Here is a 17,315-nt window from a genome sequence, read left to right as displayed (position 1 = left end):
TGTCATGCTCCTTGTTTACCATCTGCAAGGGACATGCCTCCTAGGGTTAATGCAGGGGCCCTGGCTTTAATCATAAACTTCGTGTGGTAGAGACTGTGTCTATGGTTATTGACTATGTTGATTACCAATTCTGAGGCCAGTGCTGATAGCTGTATTTTAAATATGGATGAACTTCTGTGTGTGTGTGTGTGTGTGTGTAATTGATAGATGAACATACTGGTAAGCCACACTTTACATAATAGATATTTCTTAAAGGACACATTAAGTCTTTAAAAGTAAAATCAAATATATATATTTTAAATGCACAGTGAGCTTGAGCTCTATTATTTATTGAAATAAAGTTTATTGAAATAAAACATACAATACTATATTAGTTTTAGGTTTACACCATAGTGATTTGATATTCAAATACCTTACAAAATGGTCACCATTTGTTGCCATACAAAGTTGCTACCATATTTTTGACTAGTGTTCCCTATGCTGTATATTACATCCTTGTGACTTACTCATTTTATACCTGGGAGTGTGTACCTCTTAATCCCCTTCGCCTATTTTGCTCATCCCACTGCCCCCATCCCTGTGACAACCATCAGTTTGTCCTCTGTGTCTGTGAATGTGTTTCTGTTCTGTTTTGTTTTGTTTGTTTTGCTTTATAGATTCCACATATAAATGAAACCATATAGTATTTGTTTTTCTTTGACTTATTTCATTTAGCATAATACCCTCTAGGTCCAGCTATATTGTCACAAATACAAGATTTCATTCTGAGTTTGCCTTTTCAAGACTTCCTTTATAAACATAGCAAATTCCTAACCCACTTTTTGAAAAAGAAATATTTTTGACTATTTTTTTATAAAAGCAAGTCATGCCTCTTGTCTAGTATTCTGGTTTACCTTCAACAATTTATTATATACTACATACATTTTGGAGTTAAAATGAAAATGTATTCATCATACCATATTTTAACCTTCACTTCAGTTTTGATTTTTGAAGTGTGTTTTCATGGGGGAAAAAGTATCTAAGTAATGAATCTTTACATTAGGTATAAAGGATCACCACGTTTTTTAATGGGCAAATCCATGTGTGTAAATAGAGAGGCAGTCTTTTTGAAAAGAAAGGAGCATCAGCTTTGTATTCAGAACATTGAGTTAAATTCCAGTTGCTTCATGTATTCTGTGGTCTTGGGTAAATTGCTTAGCCTCCCTGAGCCTTGGATTCTTTAGCTAAAAAAATGGGTCCAATCAGGTTTCTGTTGCTTAGTTGAAGCCACCATGTATTTAAGAGCCTCTGGAAAGCAGAGATCCATGGGAAGGGGTTGGCCTGTGTGCCAGTGTTGGGAGAATTTGGGTTTCCAGCACCAGGCTTGTCCATGGTCTGAGATGGAAGTGGGCATCTTTCATTCCACACAGCTATAGGTGGCCCAACATGTCCTTCCTTTTCAAAAGGGGGAATTGTCACTCTAGAGGGGAATTATTGTCTAACTTGTTTTAGGAGAACCAGTAAATGAAACTAATTACCAAAGCAAAAAGAAAGTTTAAGATTCATGTATTGTATTTGAAGTTTTTAAGTAACTCCCCTGAGTTCTCAAATGTAATGTAGTTGAAATAGACACTAAGGGGATGGAAAAATGTGGACTAGAAGGGAAGTGTTTAATAGGCCACGAGGGCTTCAGTCATTATACCACAGACGTCATTTAGTTGAAAGTCCTATTTGCGATGTGTCTTTGAGTGCCCATTGATGTTGCTTTGATAAGTTTTACAAAATGGTCAAATTGTGACCACTCCATGGAGTTTATATCTTGGAGCTTGATTTATACAGTCATCTCAGGACTCCTGTCTCCCTCTTGCATCTGCTGCCACTGCTGCTGACCCATGCAGCGAGTTTGGCGGGCTTTGAGCCTCTCGGGAGAAAGGGGCATGCTGAGTCAGCTTGGCATTCTTCTTCGAGATTTCAGCCTCTGTCTTCTTCAGTTCTGGAGCTGAGGCCGGAGAATCAGACACTGCCTATGGCAGTTGATAGAAATCCACTGGTTTCTAAGCGGAATAGGCTTCCTGAGGGTCTGGCCTCTGATCACAGTGAGGATGGGAGCAAAAAGCAGTGGCTGCCCCCCTGTAGCAACTGATCTTAGGGTTAGAGGTGAAGACAGGGCCTCTGTGGTAGGGTTTTCCAAAGTCTTGGTATTGACTCATTAGTGAGTTGTAAAATTAATTTAATGGGTTGAGTACAGCCTTTTTAAATAATTGAAAAAGGGCCCTGTCAAGGTGGCTCAGTTGGTTGGAGCATCGTCTATGCACCAAAAGGTTGCAGGTTTGATCCCCAGTCAGGGCACATACCCGGGTTGTGGGCTTGATCCCTGGTTCGGGTGCATACTAGAGGCAACCAATAGATGTTTCTCTCACACACTGATGTTTCTTTTCTTCTCTCCGTCCCCTTTCCTCTCTCTCTAAAATCAATAATAGTATATCCTTGGGTGAGGTTAAAAAATAATTTAAAAAGGTAACAATAGAAAATAGAGTATATCACACATTAGGTAAAAATAAATATTGTTTCCTGAAATTTTATTGTAGTTTTATATATATGTATATTTTTGTATACCCACATGTAATATAGACACATACACATTCTTCATTGAATTGTGATAGAAAATATTTTTCTTTTAGTCTGTGGCAAAATTTCTTTTAGAATGCAGCATGTGGCAAAAAATGTTCAATAGTCATTACTTTTTATGACCAAAAAAAAAAAAAGAAACCAATTAGAAAATTTGCAAACCACAGAGTGATTTTACAAAAATATACATGTGCACACATACTTAAGTGCTTTCCCCAAACAACACACAAACCTAGCATCTTAAGTTGCAAATATGAATAAAGGCCAGTTGAAACCACCTCCTCCTCAGTTGTGTAAATCCAGGGCAATCTATGGAGTTCAACTTGGGCTGTTTTGTCTCAGGGCTTCTGTGTCACTCGAGAAGGCTAGACTGAAATATTGGGATCCATTATTGGGATCCATTATTGGGATGCAAAAGAACTGTCTTGGTAAACTGCCATCTAACGGGGTGGGGCACTCTTGAGGTCCCTTCTGATCATTCTGGTGCCAGAAAAAGGAATGGAGAGAAAGGGAGGGGTTTTAGGGAAAAGTGTAGGTACCCAATACTGCTGCCCTTAGCACAGGAACCCTGAGCAGGCGGTGGAAGTAGGTAATGAGGGACACAGGAGAAAAGATCTCCTTGCAGTCGGTAGTGCTGTTTGTGTAAATTTCTAGATGAGGAATTCATGCCAGGATCTGGCTGCCTAAATGCTACCATCTTGGACCTTGTGAATGTTTCTGGCTGAAGCTGCTGTTGCCATAATCAGTCTGACAAGGTATCTATAGTGAAAGAGGAGAAGGAAGGCTTAGCCTGGTCCAGTGGAGTATGTCAATGTACAATGGGATGAAGCTAAGAGAAGGTAAAACTGGGCTGAATATCAAGGAGATAAATTACCTAAGAGAAAATCTTATGAGATAGTGGAGTGGCCTCTTCGGGGGATGTGGTGCTTGGGTCACTTGCAAGTCTTTGCTAACCTTCCATTTCAGGTAGTTAGCTTTCTAGTAACCTGTGGTGGACAGACTCCCAGGTCACCCCCATGATCCTTTCCTCTGGTGTAACTCCCTTTGTAAGCCTCTCCCAGTGAGAGAGGGAGTGATCGGTGACTTGCTTCTACCAAGAGCATACAGCAGAGGGGAAAGAAAGCACCTGTGGCTGCATGTGTGCCATTCTGTTATGTAAGATTGTAAGGTCTGGTCTGGCTTGCTGAGAGACGTTCTTCCTTGCTGGTTTTGAAGAAGCAAGCTTCCATGTTGTGAGTTTCCTATAAAGAGGACCATTTGCTAAGGAACCGAGGGTGGCATCTAGATGACATCCAGCAAGAAATGGAGGCCTTCAGTGCAGCCGTCTGTGAGGAACTGAATGCTGCCAACAACCACGTGAGCGTGGTAGTGGATCCTTCTCCATTCGAGCCTCAGATGAACCCCCATCCCTCGATAAGGATTGCCCCCCAAACCCCCACAATAACACAGTGATTGCCACCTTGTAGGGGACCAAGTGAAGTCATGCCTCGATTCCTGATACACAGAAACTGAGATATGAAGTGTGTGTTGTTTTAAGCTGCTATTTGTTATAATTTGTTATCTAGCAATAAATAATACAACCACCCTCATTTAGATGCATTTCTTTCATTTGGAACCCTTAGTACTCTTAGATTCGGAGTACTTTCAGTCCAACACCATGATCTAGGAGAAAATGAAGCTCTTTTTTGAAAGTAAAAAGGTTTAGTTTCTGGTTTGAGTTCCATTGAATCCACAAGGCCCCAGCATTCAGCTCTTCACAGTCTACTGCTGCTAAATCACGGCTCATTCATTGAAGTCAGAGTTCTCCACCCTTTACTTCTACTCACCTGGTCACCAACTTTCAAACTAATTCACAAGACAGGCTGGGCAGGTGTCAGGGTGGGAGGCTGTCTGAGTATCTCTGTTTATATACAAAAAGGTTTCTCAACATTTTAACTTGTAAATTGGTTACTTAAACTCTATGTTACAAATTAGTCAATAAGTGAGTAATCAAATATTCCACTCTTTAAAAAGGTCCTTTTTATTTAAAATAGTTTGTACGTTTTAGTAGGGGTTGATGAAGTCCCTCCAAAAAAAATGGAGTCAAATAACTTTTTATAAGTCTAAGTGATCTTAATGATTTTTATCACTGAATTCTGTGGAGTTGGCAGTTTCTTTTGTGCAGTGAAATTATGCCTTTGCATTTCAAAGCCAAATGGAAATAAAATAGATTGTGTAATTTTGCATTGTGCTTATACTATCTTTCTATTTTAATGAGTGATTGATGATATCAGTAGCTTTTACTTTATAAAATAATTGCTGCTTAGCAAAATTGGCTTTGTAACAAATCTCATTTTTTTTCAACTGATTCCACAAAATGTTACTTGGATACCCATTAAAAAAGTCAGCAAATAATGGGTTGGAAATGTTATATGAAGACAATGTTAACTTGGTGGCCAAGGTCTATGGGCTCCTGGAGATAGATTGGGTGTGCTCTTGCAATTATTCTAGAAATACAAGACACTTGGCTGCACTTTTCTATTATCACCTCCTTTATCTCTACCTACTGTAGACCAGGGAACACGTTTTACTTTGGAGAATGTTCTTTTTCTATACTCAAAGCATTGAAAATTTAGCCCTTTTCAGATTACTTTGCCAGGCATATTTCCAATGTCTAAGAGAGCTAGCCTGCAATCTGGGTTCTACCATTAGGTGCTGCTCTTTAATATATAACAGTGATTTTTTTTTCTTTCCCAGACTAGTTTGAGGGAACAGACACACCCACATTTTTTTAGTTTACATATTAGGATTTTGATACATTTTCATTTGAAGAAATATTTGCTCTTCTAAACAAATTAAAGCCATAGCCCTAAACCAAAGTTTCCCAAGTTTTATATTTAAGTTTTGGTAAAATAAATTAATGAGCTATTCTAGTAATGCTGCAAGGCTTTACTTTTACAGACTAAAGTTTTTTTTTTTTTTGAAAGAGGAACAAGATCTTTTTTATGAAAACATATAGTGAATATATTCAAAATGAATAACTTGGCAAGCATCTTTGACAAATTTTTGATTGTTGAAATTTTTAGTCTCTTTTTAGTGAGTGAGGTAGATATTACCTAGGTATTTTGGTTTCATTGGTAACTATACCTCTTACAGGTGCAATTGAATTTTTGAAAGAAGTAAAAATACGCCTTTTTGAAAGGTTTAATAAAAAGGAATTCTAGGAAGGAAGGACTTTTCCTGAAAGGGTGGCATTTCTGATCTTTGTGTTTCTATGTGAGACTGGGGATTAACAACTTTGGCGGCAGCACCAGCTTTTTGGAGGGTGGGGCACACACACAATAGATCTGAGACAATCATTCAGTGCTGACATGGTCTCAAGTTCCATGAAAATTTGAAGTAGGATGTCAGAGTGGCTCAGCCACAATGTTTTGTGACACTAAGCAGCCACCAGTCCTTGGCAGGAGCTGTGGGATTCACAGGTTAACTCTGGGTGCTCCATTAAAACTATCAGCTCATCTATATCAGTTCCTGGAAAGCTACCTGAGCCGGGAAAGATAAGAGTTAAACCTAGGGTGTGGAAGAGAGGTATAATAAAAATAATAAAAACCACAGAACTCACCATATTTCAGCACAGAAAGTCTTATATTCAGGTAGGAAATTATCTTTATAGGATGGTGCCCCCCCTTTATTCCTTAGCTTTTTTCTTTATAAAAAAATATTTGCTGATTTCAGAAAATTGTTTCCTGTGAATGAAACTCTTCACTTCAGGGTTGATATGTTGTGACTTATGAAAATTTGAAATACCTGTTATGGATCAGCTCTCACTTAGCAAGGGCTGTATTTGTCAGGTGACGATTGAAGTTGTAAATCAGTATTCTGGGATCTGGAATTTCCTATAGTGAAGCAAATAGCTGCAAACATCAGCTTTAAGAATAAAATAAAATGAAACAAGCAGTAATAATAATAAAAAAAAACCCTTGACAGGCAAATTTGGTGTTAGATGTTGTGCATTTCTTTTCAGTCTCTCAGACTTTCTGAACACTGTAATTTGTTGGTACTGCTGCATCACTATCATCAGAGATATAGGACTTTATTAGCTCTTCTCTCTCAGGAATGTTTTTTTTTTTTTAGAAGAGAAAGGAATGCATAAAAGTTCAGCCACATGAATCTCTGTGTAACCACTCTTCCTTGCAAAAGTTTTACATTTCTTTTGCATAAGAAGGACAAGAAGGAAGGAAAAATCTAAAGAAAGGAAGGAATAGTATGAAGGAGGGAAGAAGAAAAGGACAGAGGAGGAAGAGAAAGAAACCTAGGGGAAAATTACAAACTTTCTTTTGAAAAAGTTACACACCAAGGTGACAATATTGTGTCATGAGGGTAAGATACATTTTTTTCGGACCTCCATAGCATCCTACCCTTCCAAGTTTAAGAAATATGTGGCTCACAATTAGAGCATAATATTAATAAACAACAAGTTAATTTCACTATTGTCCGTGAAGACTTTGTCCCTGCTGTGGAACATGGCTGAATGGTCTCCTTATTTGTCATTGAAGTGTCTTGAAGTGTTTGAGAGGAGTTAAGGTGAGATCAAGTGAGAGGTGGTAGAGAAGTGACTTTAACCATCTGTGAGGCTGGAGTAATGGGTTATTAATGGCCTAAGATGATTGTTTAGTCTCAAGTCTCAAGTCCTTATCTACTTTTGCTCCCCAGAGGTTGAGATCAGCTCCTAAGACAGTTGTCCAGGATGCAGAGTGCAGCTGAAGTGTTAAAGGGCAACTTCCAACAAGTGGGGGAAAATCTTGCATTGGCTGCTCTTTTGTATTAATGAGCATTTTGTCTCTAAATCAAGATATGCTCACCGACTTTTCAAAAAGAAAATGTGATGGCCATGCCATTTAGCCAGAGGATGTGAAGGCAAGCTGGGCTTCTCACCTGAATCCCATTTCTGAGCACCGGGATGTCCTCTTTTTCTACTGTGATTACTACCGCTCTGTCATCTCGGTATTCACTCTTTTGTTACCCTTCCTACTTGTTCTATTTTCTCTTGAATTACAGATGAGGGGAGGTGAAGGCATGGCTAGCTAAGAGTGGCTGGGTCCATGGGGTGTCAGGCTCTGCTGGGAGGCCCAGAAGATGATCCTGGCCTTGCTGTGAAAGAACCTGAGTCCGCTCTGCCTTGTGCCCAGGGAAGGGTCTGAAAGGAGCTCACTGGCTTTTACTGAAGGCTGTGAGACAGAGGAGCGATGAATTAGCAGGAGAGAGCTGGGATGGAGGAAGATGATTCTGCTTTGAAGCTCTTTAATGCTTCCTGCCCTGCACAGGATGCTGTCTGGGTCTGGGAGTCTTGTAATTGCTTGACATTCCTGAAAGGGTTTGCAGCCTATTGGCAATTCAGCCAGATGTGGAAAAGATTCTCTTAAGTTAGAACCAAAATGCCCTGCCCAATCTTAAAACAAAACAAAAACAGATGAACAATAAAACCAAAAGCAAAACCAAAAACAAAAAAACACAAACCCAAGACACAGGCTTCTGCTTTGCACCTCCTCATGACACAGAGAGGACAGCTGAGGAGGAAAAGGTGTTTCTGTAGCCGGGGCAGAGTACAGGGCTCAGCTGACAGAGGCTGTGCTGGTGAAGCATGAGATCGGGAGACACCAAACACCTGAATGTGGACAGGATCTTCTTTTAGCAACTCACAAACACTGCCTTCTTCCCCAGGCCTCCCCCTCAGAGTGGCCTCACATTTCATCTTGTCCCTGCAGAAATTCCTCTGTTTTTCAGACCCTTCCTGTGGGCTGCTGGGTAACGTTCTTGGGACATGGCTTTGTCTGGCCGTGAGAACCATCTGGTACAGGGCTGAAGGGTGGGAATGCGGAAAGGTCACTCTTTCTCAGGGTTAGGTCTGGCCAGAGCCTCCAATTGGTTGTAACTCTTCATTCTTGAGACAGAAGGGCAAGGAAACAGGACACAGGAGAGCTGGGAGAGAGCCTCCCCTGGCTGACCCAGCTTAGATTTTCATGATCTAAGAAGCGGAAAGCTGAGTGATAATGAGGACTAACTACCAACCACAGAAACTTTCTGTTATCCTAGAGCAGTTGAGTCCAAATCACCTAGAGAGTTGTTAAGAGTCAGATTTCTGGGCCCCGCTCCCAGGGTTTCTGATTCAGTCGTTTGAGGCAGGTCCAGGATTCTACATGTCTAACAAGCTCCCAGGTGCTGCGGATACTGCAGGTCTGGGGACCTACTTGCAGAACCACTGAGGCTTGGGGTGACCTGGCCTATTGCATAACTTGATCCGTGTGCCCTCTGTAGATAGCTCTTATCTCATTGTACTGTAGCATCTTTCCGCATGTTTGCCCACTCGTCAAACTCTGTGGTCCCAAGGGAATTTCTCCATTTCTGGGGCAGTGCTGGGCATGTCCAAGGTGTTCAGAAAGATTTTGTTGAAGGGTGATTTTTGAGATGCTTTATCACAGGCTTTGATGTGCTTAGAACCATAGAATGTTAGAGTATAAGGGAAATTGAGAGCTGACCTATCCAATCAAGTTGTTCTATAAATAGGGAACTTATACTTCAGACATAGCAAGGTGATAAGATCACACAAGATTGCCCGCCTAGCAGTCTTATACTTCAGTTAAGTGCCTTAATTGTCTCCAGGATTTATCAAGCATTTGTTCACTATGTGCTGCTATTATTTGCCTGTATTGTCTAATATAATTCTCAGAATAACCTTACCAGGCAGTGCAATTATTGTACTCATTTTGCAGGTGCAAAACTGAGGCTCTGAGAGGTAAATAACTTGCTTCAGTCACATAGCCAGTAAGTGAGCACCCAGGCAATCTGACCAGAGAATGAGCTATTGACCATTATGCTGTTCTGCCCTACGTGTAGTTGGTGATAATGAATGCTGAGGTTCTGACAAGTCTCGTCTGTTATTCTGTAACATGGGGAATCACTTACTGCATAGAATTTTGAAGACCAAAATAGGAAACTTATATTAAAGCCCTTTGAGACTGTGAAGCATGATAGGACTGGGTGATACCATTGGGAAAATGGATTTTTATTCTCCATAGTGTTTTCACACACATTGCCTTTCCTTTTGGCTGAAATTCCCTTCCTTGTTGCATCCGCAGCTACCTAGGTCTCTTACAGTCTTTATTGCCCTCCCCTTTGCCCCTGTGCTCCTCAAACATGCATGCGTTTTCTTTTTCTTTTTTAACTCATTCATACTTTGAACATTGCAAATTGTTGGCTCACACATCTGTAAACTATATTGGATTGCAGGTGGGGACCCTACTGAACCCATGTCTATACTCCCAAGAACATCATGCAGAGGGATCCTCAGTGCCAGCTGACTTGGAGGGGTTCACATGCAGCCTCACCAGAACCGGGCTAGGTGGGCTGGAAGGCAAGAGGGCTGAGCCAGGCTGAGCCTTGGGGCAGCCCAGGGTGTCACGAGTTCTTGGTAAAATGTCACCAAGAGCTCTGTCTTCTGCGCTCCTGTCCATGTTGTCTTCCTACTTCCTGGGTCAGCGGGATAGAAAATTGGGACTGACCTGACTTTCCCTTGCAATTGCCTCAAGGTCCAACTAATCTTTGGCTGATCAACCATGAGTTATTCTTTCTTATATATCCAGGGGCTTCTGAAATGACCAGGGAACTTTCTGGGGCTACCTAACTTCTGGTCTCTTGAAATTTGGCCAAATTGTGCCTTTGATAGAGTGGAGCCTTCCTGGAGGAGGAAGATTTTAGCCTCACAGAACCTTAGATTTTTTTTGACTGCTGCTGGGCTTTGGGTGAGGAGGGCTAGGCCTCGGCAGAAAAAGCTTGCTGTTACTCCTTCCCTCTATACACAAAAGTCCCAGATATATATATGGATATATATGGTTATGGATATATATATCCACATATATGGATATATATGGTTATGGCTGCTTTGGGACTGACTGAATTTTTCTCCCTCCTGAGCTGAGCTTCCTTTGGGAACATGGCCCTGGTGGTAATTTTGGAGTGTTTGAGTTAGTCTGTGTCATTCCACACTAGAGGCTTTTTTTTCTTTCTCTTGGTTGTTATTGCCAGCTCTCTAGTTTGCTCTGTTTTCTCAGCTAGGGATAAAATACGGGTTATACTTATTGGCATGGAGGGGATGATTCACTAGAGGTTGAATCCTTCAGGAATAGTTTACTGACACAGGAATGAAGATGAACTCTGTCTGCCTCAACATACCCTGCGTATTTCAAAGACAGGGTGAGAGCCAGCCCCTCATGCACACAGCGGCCTCTTGGAGAGCTTTACGGCGATGGCTCCCTTCCCCTGTTCAACACAGGGCATGCTCTTGCTCACTTGAGTGAACGTGGATGCCATGAGCAGAGACAAGTTTGAATGTAAGCCAAGCAGCCACTTTGGCTCTGGCCACTCAGATCAGGCAGCAAACAGGTGATGTCAGACTGGTGCGGGCAGGACTAGGACTGGGGACCAGAAACATGAGAGGCTGCTGTACTTTCTCGAGAAGGAACATTTTTATTTCAGGCTCCTCATTTCTTAAATGGATGCAGTTGGTCTGCTTTTCCCTGGGGAATGAACAAGAAAGGGGTGAGGAGGAGCAGTAATGTCCTTTGACAGCACTTTGGAAACCACAAGGAGTCAGAGTCCTAAGGGGCGCACTCAGTAATATGGATGCAAAGTCCTGTGCTTTTCCAGGCAGATGAACTCCAAATTTACTCTCTTCTCTCCCACTCTCAGCATGTCAGAGTGGAAGTGACAGAAATCTTGAATCTCTTCTTAGTTATTAAAACAAAATGAATTATTTTCAAACCATAAATTATCATGAGGAGCAGTTTGCCTACTATATAACGTCATGTCTGGTAGAGACACAGTTGCTTCCCAACACAGCTGGGAACTGGTTTTTTTTTTTTAAGGTTTTTTTTTTTGAAGATTTTATTTATTTATTTTTAGACAGAGGGGAAGAGTGGGAGAAAGGGAGAGAAACATCAATGTTAGGTTGCCTCCTGCACACCCCTTACTTGGAACCTGGCCCACAACCCAGGCATGTGACCTAGACTGGGAATTGAACCAATGACCCTTTGGTTCACAGGCTGGCTGTCACTCAATCCACTGAGCCACACCAGCCAGGGCAGAACTGTTCTCTGACTTACACAGGCTGCCTTTGATAATGGATAACCCTGCACAGTTCACTGTTTTGGGTTTGAATGCTGTCTCCCTAACAATACTGTAGGACCATGGTGTTAGGGCTGGAAGAAAAGTTAAAGTCATCTAGTTGAATTTGCTTATTTAATGGATGAGGAGGGTGTAGTCTGCAGAGCTAGGTGACTTGCTCAAGGTCACACAGTGAATTATGAGCTGGTAATAGAGGCAAGTCTCTCAACTCTTTGTTTAGAATTCTTTCCCTGCTCCAATGGCATCTGTGCCTTTGTGGTGTGCTGGCCCTATGTCCTGTTCATAAAAGGGTCTAGGGAAGGAGCTACCAAACTCACTGGGGCATCACTTCCATGAAAGGAAGAATGAATTAATGAATAGGGATGGAAGTTGTGCTGGGTTTTTACAATATTTCCTAATCCTTAATGTAGTTGGCGTTTCTACCACAGCCTTCTTTATATTTGAGAGTATTTGGAAACAACTCAAATATCCAAAAAGTGGATTGGTAAAATAAATTATGGCATACCCCTGTAATGCATTATCTCAGTTATTTGAAGTGATTCTATAGAATAATAGATATCAACATGGGGAAATAATCACAGTAGAATATTATGTGTAAGGTAGAAGGCTAGGAAAGCAATATGGGCATAACCTTAGTTTGGAAAAAATAGATTCATGCATACAACAAAAGGATACCAAAAACATTAGCAACTGTTATCTGTGGGTATTAGATTATGGCATGATCTTTATTTTTTTTCTATATTTCCAAATATTGGTCAATGAAGATTTATTACTTTTATATGAGGGAGAAACAAAAGATGTCACTAATATTGTTATTTTTTGAAGAAGCCTTCATGGGGGAGATTTATACACAGTCCTTCCAAAAAGCCTCTTGGGAATGCATACTGTCCTACAATACAAATTCAGATCTTAATGTGGCTTGAAAAACTGGCTTCAGGAAATAGGAGCTCTGATTAAAGCCCAGGGAAGGTGAATTCAGAATCTGAATTCTCCTTTCTCTATTGGTTCTGAGCTAGATCAATTGCTCTCTCTCTGTTCTCAGTCTTCTTGTCTCTCTTATGGGTGTAAGCCATCGGCCTTCCCTGGGGAGAGGGAGGGAGTTCTCTGTGGGAAGGAGTTTAGCTCACACTCATAACCACCTTGGAAAGCTTAAATCCTCAGCTATAAAGGACACAAAGTGAGTCAGTGGTAATGACCAAAGTGACCTATGGAAACTAAGCTTGGGCTTCCAGAGTGTAAAAGAAAGACATGACTAGATCCTGCCATTCAGCATTCGCCTGCTGTGTTGGAAGTGAGTGTGGAAATCTCCTCAGTTGGCCCTTGGCACAAAATAATCTTCAACTGAACAGGCTTTGTCTTCAAAAAACTGATCCAGGGACTTTGGGAGAGTCTGAGGTTTCTGTCACCAGGGTTTAGCCCTGCAAGCCCTTCCCAGGGAAAATATTTGCTGTTGGGGCTCAGCTTGATCTCTCTCAGACAAAGGATCTGGATGACCCCTTAGCCCCACAGGTGAACAAAAGAATCTGAGGGCTCCCAGTGGTGGGCCCACATGGACCAAGAATCAGTGGATGGATTCTTCTCCTTGTCTCTCGAGGGTTTCCTGAGACATTTGAAAAATGTGCAAATATTTTGTCTTGCAACCAGAAAAACTGCCAGATTGAGGGCGGGGGGAAGAGAGACCTCCCTCCCAGCAACCAAGTGGTATAAAAAACACAAGCTTTTCTCCAGGATGGATCTAACCTGGCTTTGATAACTGGCCTTTCCTGACTTCGACCTGATCCTGGAGGGTTTGAAAGGCTAATCTGTTCATTCCTATTCCAGACAGTCCCAGATTAGGGCTGCTGGTTGATATAATCTACACTATAGAAAAGAACGACCTGACTACAACTGGTTTTAAAGTCTCCTTGGAGCCAGGAGTGAGGCTTCTTCCATTTCACTTTGGAGCTGACCACCAAGATGACCCCAGCATCCAGCCTCAGGGGTAAATGTTTGATCTTTAGCAGCCTAGTCATTGGCAGAGGTCTTGAAGTTGAACAGGGTGGGTCTTCCTGGACTGACTGTGACCTCCCACTTCAATCACTGTTGCTCTTGATCCTGTTGTTCCAGGGAGTCTGAAATGAATCTTGCAAATGGAGCTAATGACAAGTCTCAAAAGCCTCTCCTGGTGACATCCTCATGGACTTTGAAGGCTCAGCTGGTATGCTACTTTCACAGTGAAGCATTCTCTCATCCTCCCTGCCCCATTCTTTCCTGTCTCCCCAGCCAGTGTCTTGTACTTGGAGTTAGCCCTCATTTCTTCTGCTGTGCTTTTCAGTTGCCTGTCCTTCTGTACCCCAGAGCTGTCAGCTCTGCAGCACTCCTTATTGTACTTGCCTGGTATAGGTATCCACTGAATGCCTGATGATTGGAAATGAAAGAATGGGGCCCCATGGTACTGGGCTCCAGCTTTGCTGATTGCTTTGACCACTCTTGGTCCTACATGAAGTTTATTCTCTTCTCCTTAATACCTAACCTGATATGGGAGGATGAAGCAGTCTATAGATTAAGCAAAAAATAAGAATTTAACAAGAGGAATATATCATGGCTCCCAGCTTGTAATGGAGCTAGAGAGAAAACATTACCCACATGGAACAACCCAGGAACCATGCTAGAAGTTGTGGGTTAGGTCAAGGAGACTATCAGGAAAGCCTTTCTGGAGGAGGGAGAATTTGCCTTAGAGCCTTAACAGTGGGAAGGATTCTGGTGAACTAGTCTATAATTTTCCAAACAGGTGCAAGAAACAACTTGGAGTTTGTGTCAGAAGATGTAAGTTCATTTTCTAACCCTGACTTGCAATATGGCCTTGCACAAGCAAGCCACCTAACCTCTCAAGCCTCATATTTTTAAAAATGGGAATCATGAAAAAAAGCCTGCCTGGCTTTCATTATGGAATACTGGTGACAAGAAGAATGTGAAATCTTTTGCAAATGATAAAATCATGTGTAAATATTACTTCTCATCACTCTCCTCATCAGTAGACTGGGAGGTTGCAAGATCTGCTTCCAGGATGCAAAGGCACTTCATCCTTTTGTTTTAGGGCTTTTGATTGTCTGACTGTAGAACCCTTTGGCATCTTTCTGATGTGCTCTGATTTTTGCATGGACTTCAGTTTATTTAAAATATCCTAGTGCTTTAAAAATTGTCTTTTAATGATAATTCACAATCACCAGTACATTTTATATCATTACACAATGCCACACACTTAAGTTTCAATTTATACATATACATGCAAATACATATCAAAGCAAAATTTTCATAAAACCAAATACCCTCCTTATTTACATTACACTGATCTTTTCTTTCCTATCTAACCATTTCAATAAATAAAAATCTGGTTGCAACCTACTAAATTGGTTTCATATTTTACTAAAAGATATTATCCCATATATTTAATAACTGTTCTAGACTACATGAAAAACCATCTCAGAAGACAATACATGCTCAACAGTGAACTAGAGAAGATATCTTATGAGAGCTAAGCTAATTCAGACCGTAAAATTGGTAGTTTAGAGGAGGAACAGGTTCAAGCCAGTTTCTAAAGTTTTCCTGGAGGAGGTTAGCATGAACCTGGACCTTCAGCTCCTGGTACACAGAAGTGGGTGAATAAAATAAGAGAACTGAGTGGAATGGTGTTGGTAAAGAAGAAAAGCAAGTAAAGGCACATAGGCTAACTGGCAAAAAAGAATGATTGGTAGTGTTTATTTTTCTTTGTCAACGGAAACATTTAAAATTTCCCCTTGTAGTCCAATAAGGATGCCATAGACTAGAACAGAGGAAAGTTTTTTCTCCCTTCCCTCCCTTGTCCCTCCCCTCTCCTCCCCTCCCTCCCTCCCTCCCTCCCTTCTTCTTTCCTTCTTTCCTTCCTTCCTCTCTCTCTCTTTCCTTCCCTCCCTCCCCCTTTCTTCTTTCTCTTTCTTTTCTTTCTTTCCTTCCTTCCTTCCTTCTTTCCATTCTTTCTTTGTCTTCCCCCTTCTCTTCTCCTTCCTCCCTCCTTTGTTCCCCTCCATCTCTGTCTTTCAAGAAAAGGCTACTAATGTGATTTGTGTGAGAAAGTTTGATTTTTTTTCCTCTTCTGTCAGGTGTTGATGAAGGATCTTTTGGCATGTTTCCATCTAAGGGCATGCACAGGAAGCAGGATCTACATATTACCCTTTTAGAAATATGTACCTGACCACCTCTCCAGGCCTGTGATTACTTTTCTCTAGGAAGAATCTCTGGCTGTTAGCTGTCCATCACCCATAAAACTCTGCAATGCCAATGGTTTCTTTGTGGACCGATAAACATCTAAAAATTGGCATTATAAAAACAATTGGATTTTCTTATGAACTTATCAGGGGAGAATTTCCAGGGAGAACTATATGGCATTTCTAATGGAAGGCTTGGAACAACAGCTTAGTGAAGGAGTGGATGAGCCTGGGGTATCTCTCTGTAAGTGGGCTTCTGGCAGGCAAAATTCTAAGGTGGTCCTAAGATTCCTTACTCCCGGTGTATGTGCCATATATAATCCCTTCCTCTTGAATGTGAGTGGGACCTGTGAATATAAAAGGATATCACTCTCATAATAAGATTATGTTATATGGCAAAGGTGAAGATGTTTTCAGATATAATTACAGTTCTTAACCAGTTGAATTTGAGTTAATCGAAAAGGAACTTGTTCTGGGTGGCTTGGACCCAAACAGATATGCCCTTAAAAGAAGTCAGGGAGATTTTCTTTCTGGCCTTCAAGAAGCAAATGAGAATACTGTGAACTTCCTATGAAGAGGCCACATAGCAAGTACATGAGGGTCATCTCTAGGAGCCAAGAGTAATCTGAATTAAATGGGGACTAAGGTAAACAAATTCTGCCAACGACTAGTGAGCTTGGAAGAGGACCTCAGGCCTCAGGTAAGATTGGAGCTCAGGTGATTCCTTGATTTCAGTCTGAGCAGAGGACTAGCTAAAATGTACTCAGACTTCTGGTGCCCAGAAACTGAGATAAGTAATGACTGTGGTTTTAAACCACTATGTTTGTTGTAATTTGGTACACAGCACAGAAAGCTAATACGGGGTCCCAGTACATCATTGGCATGACAAAGTGTAACATGGAAATGTGACAAGATAGAATTTTTTAAAACTCACAATTCTTTCCAAGGAGATTGTGTTATAAGGTTAGAGGAAATACTTTGACCAAATTCTTAGGAAAGGAGTGAATTCCACCCCCTGCCCCTGCCACACACACATAAAGATTGTGCTTAATAATTACTCAATTTTACTGTACTACAGGGTTTTTGCTTTCTAAGTGGAGTATGCAAGTTTGGGGCCAGAGCTGAATTGCTGTGGAAGTTAGGGAGTTGCTATCCAAATCATCTCTTTCTAGTTTCTTCTAACTGGTCCATGGTCTGTCTCCTGAATAAATGGTAAACTCTTGTTTGTTTGCTTATTTTAAAGGAGCACTGAATTCTTAGCCATCTAGGTTCATAACAAATCATTAACCTTCTCAGGGTGCCAGATGTTTGATCTGGCCTTGAAAG

The 17,315-nt window shown here is 41.2% G+C and overlaps 1 long non-coding RNA gene across 1 annotated transcript in view; it reads left to right on the top strand.

Moving 5' to 3' along the window:
- Positions 1 to 14,023, top strand: part of LOC123478965 (uncharacterized) — an 89,845-nt gene extending 75,822 nt beyond the window's left edge. The window contains exons 7-8 of the long non-coding RNA XR_008426969.1: positions 13,588 to 13,747; positions 13,873 to 14,023. This is a non-coding gene — a long non-coding RNA (uncharacterized lncRNA). The remainder of the gene's footprint in view (positions 1 to 13,587; positions 13,748 to 13,872) is intronic.
- The last annotated feature ends 3,292 nt before the right edge of the window (positions 14,024 to 17,315 follow it).

Source organism: Desmodus rotundus, chromosome 5 (assembly GCF_022682495.2).
Source record: "Desmodus rotundus isolate HL8 chromosome 5, HLdesRot8A.1, whole genome shotgun sequence".
Lineage (NCBI taxonomy): Eukaryota > Metazoa > Chordata > Mammalia > Chiroptera > Phyllostomidae > Desmodus > Desmodus rotundus.
Note: the sequence above shows the minus strand (reverse complement) of the source record. Positions and strands in the feature narration are given on the sequence as shown.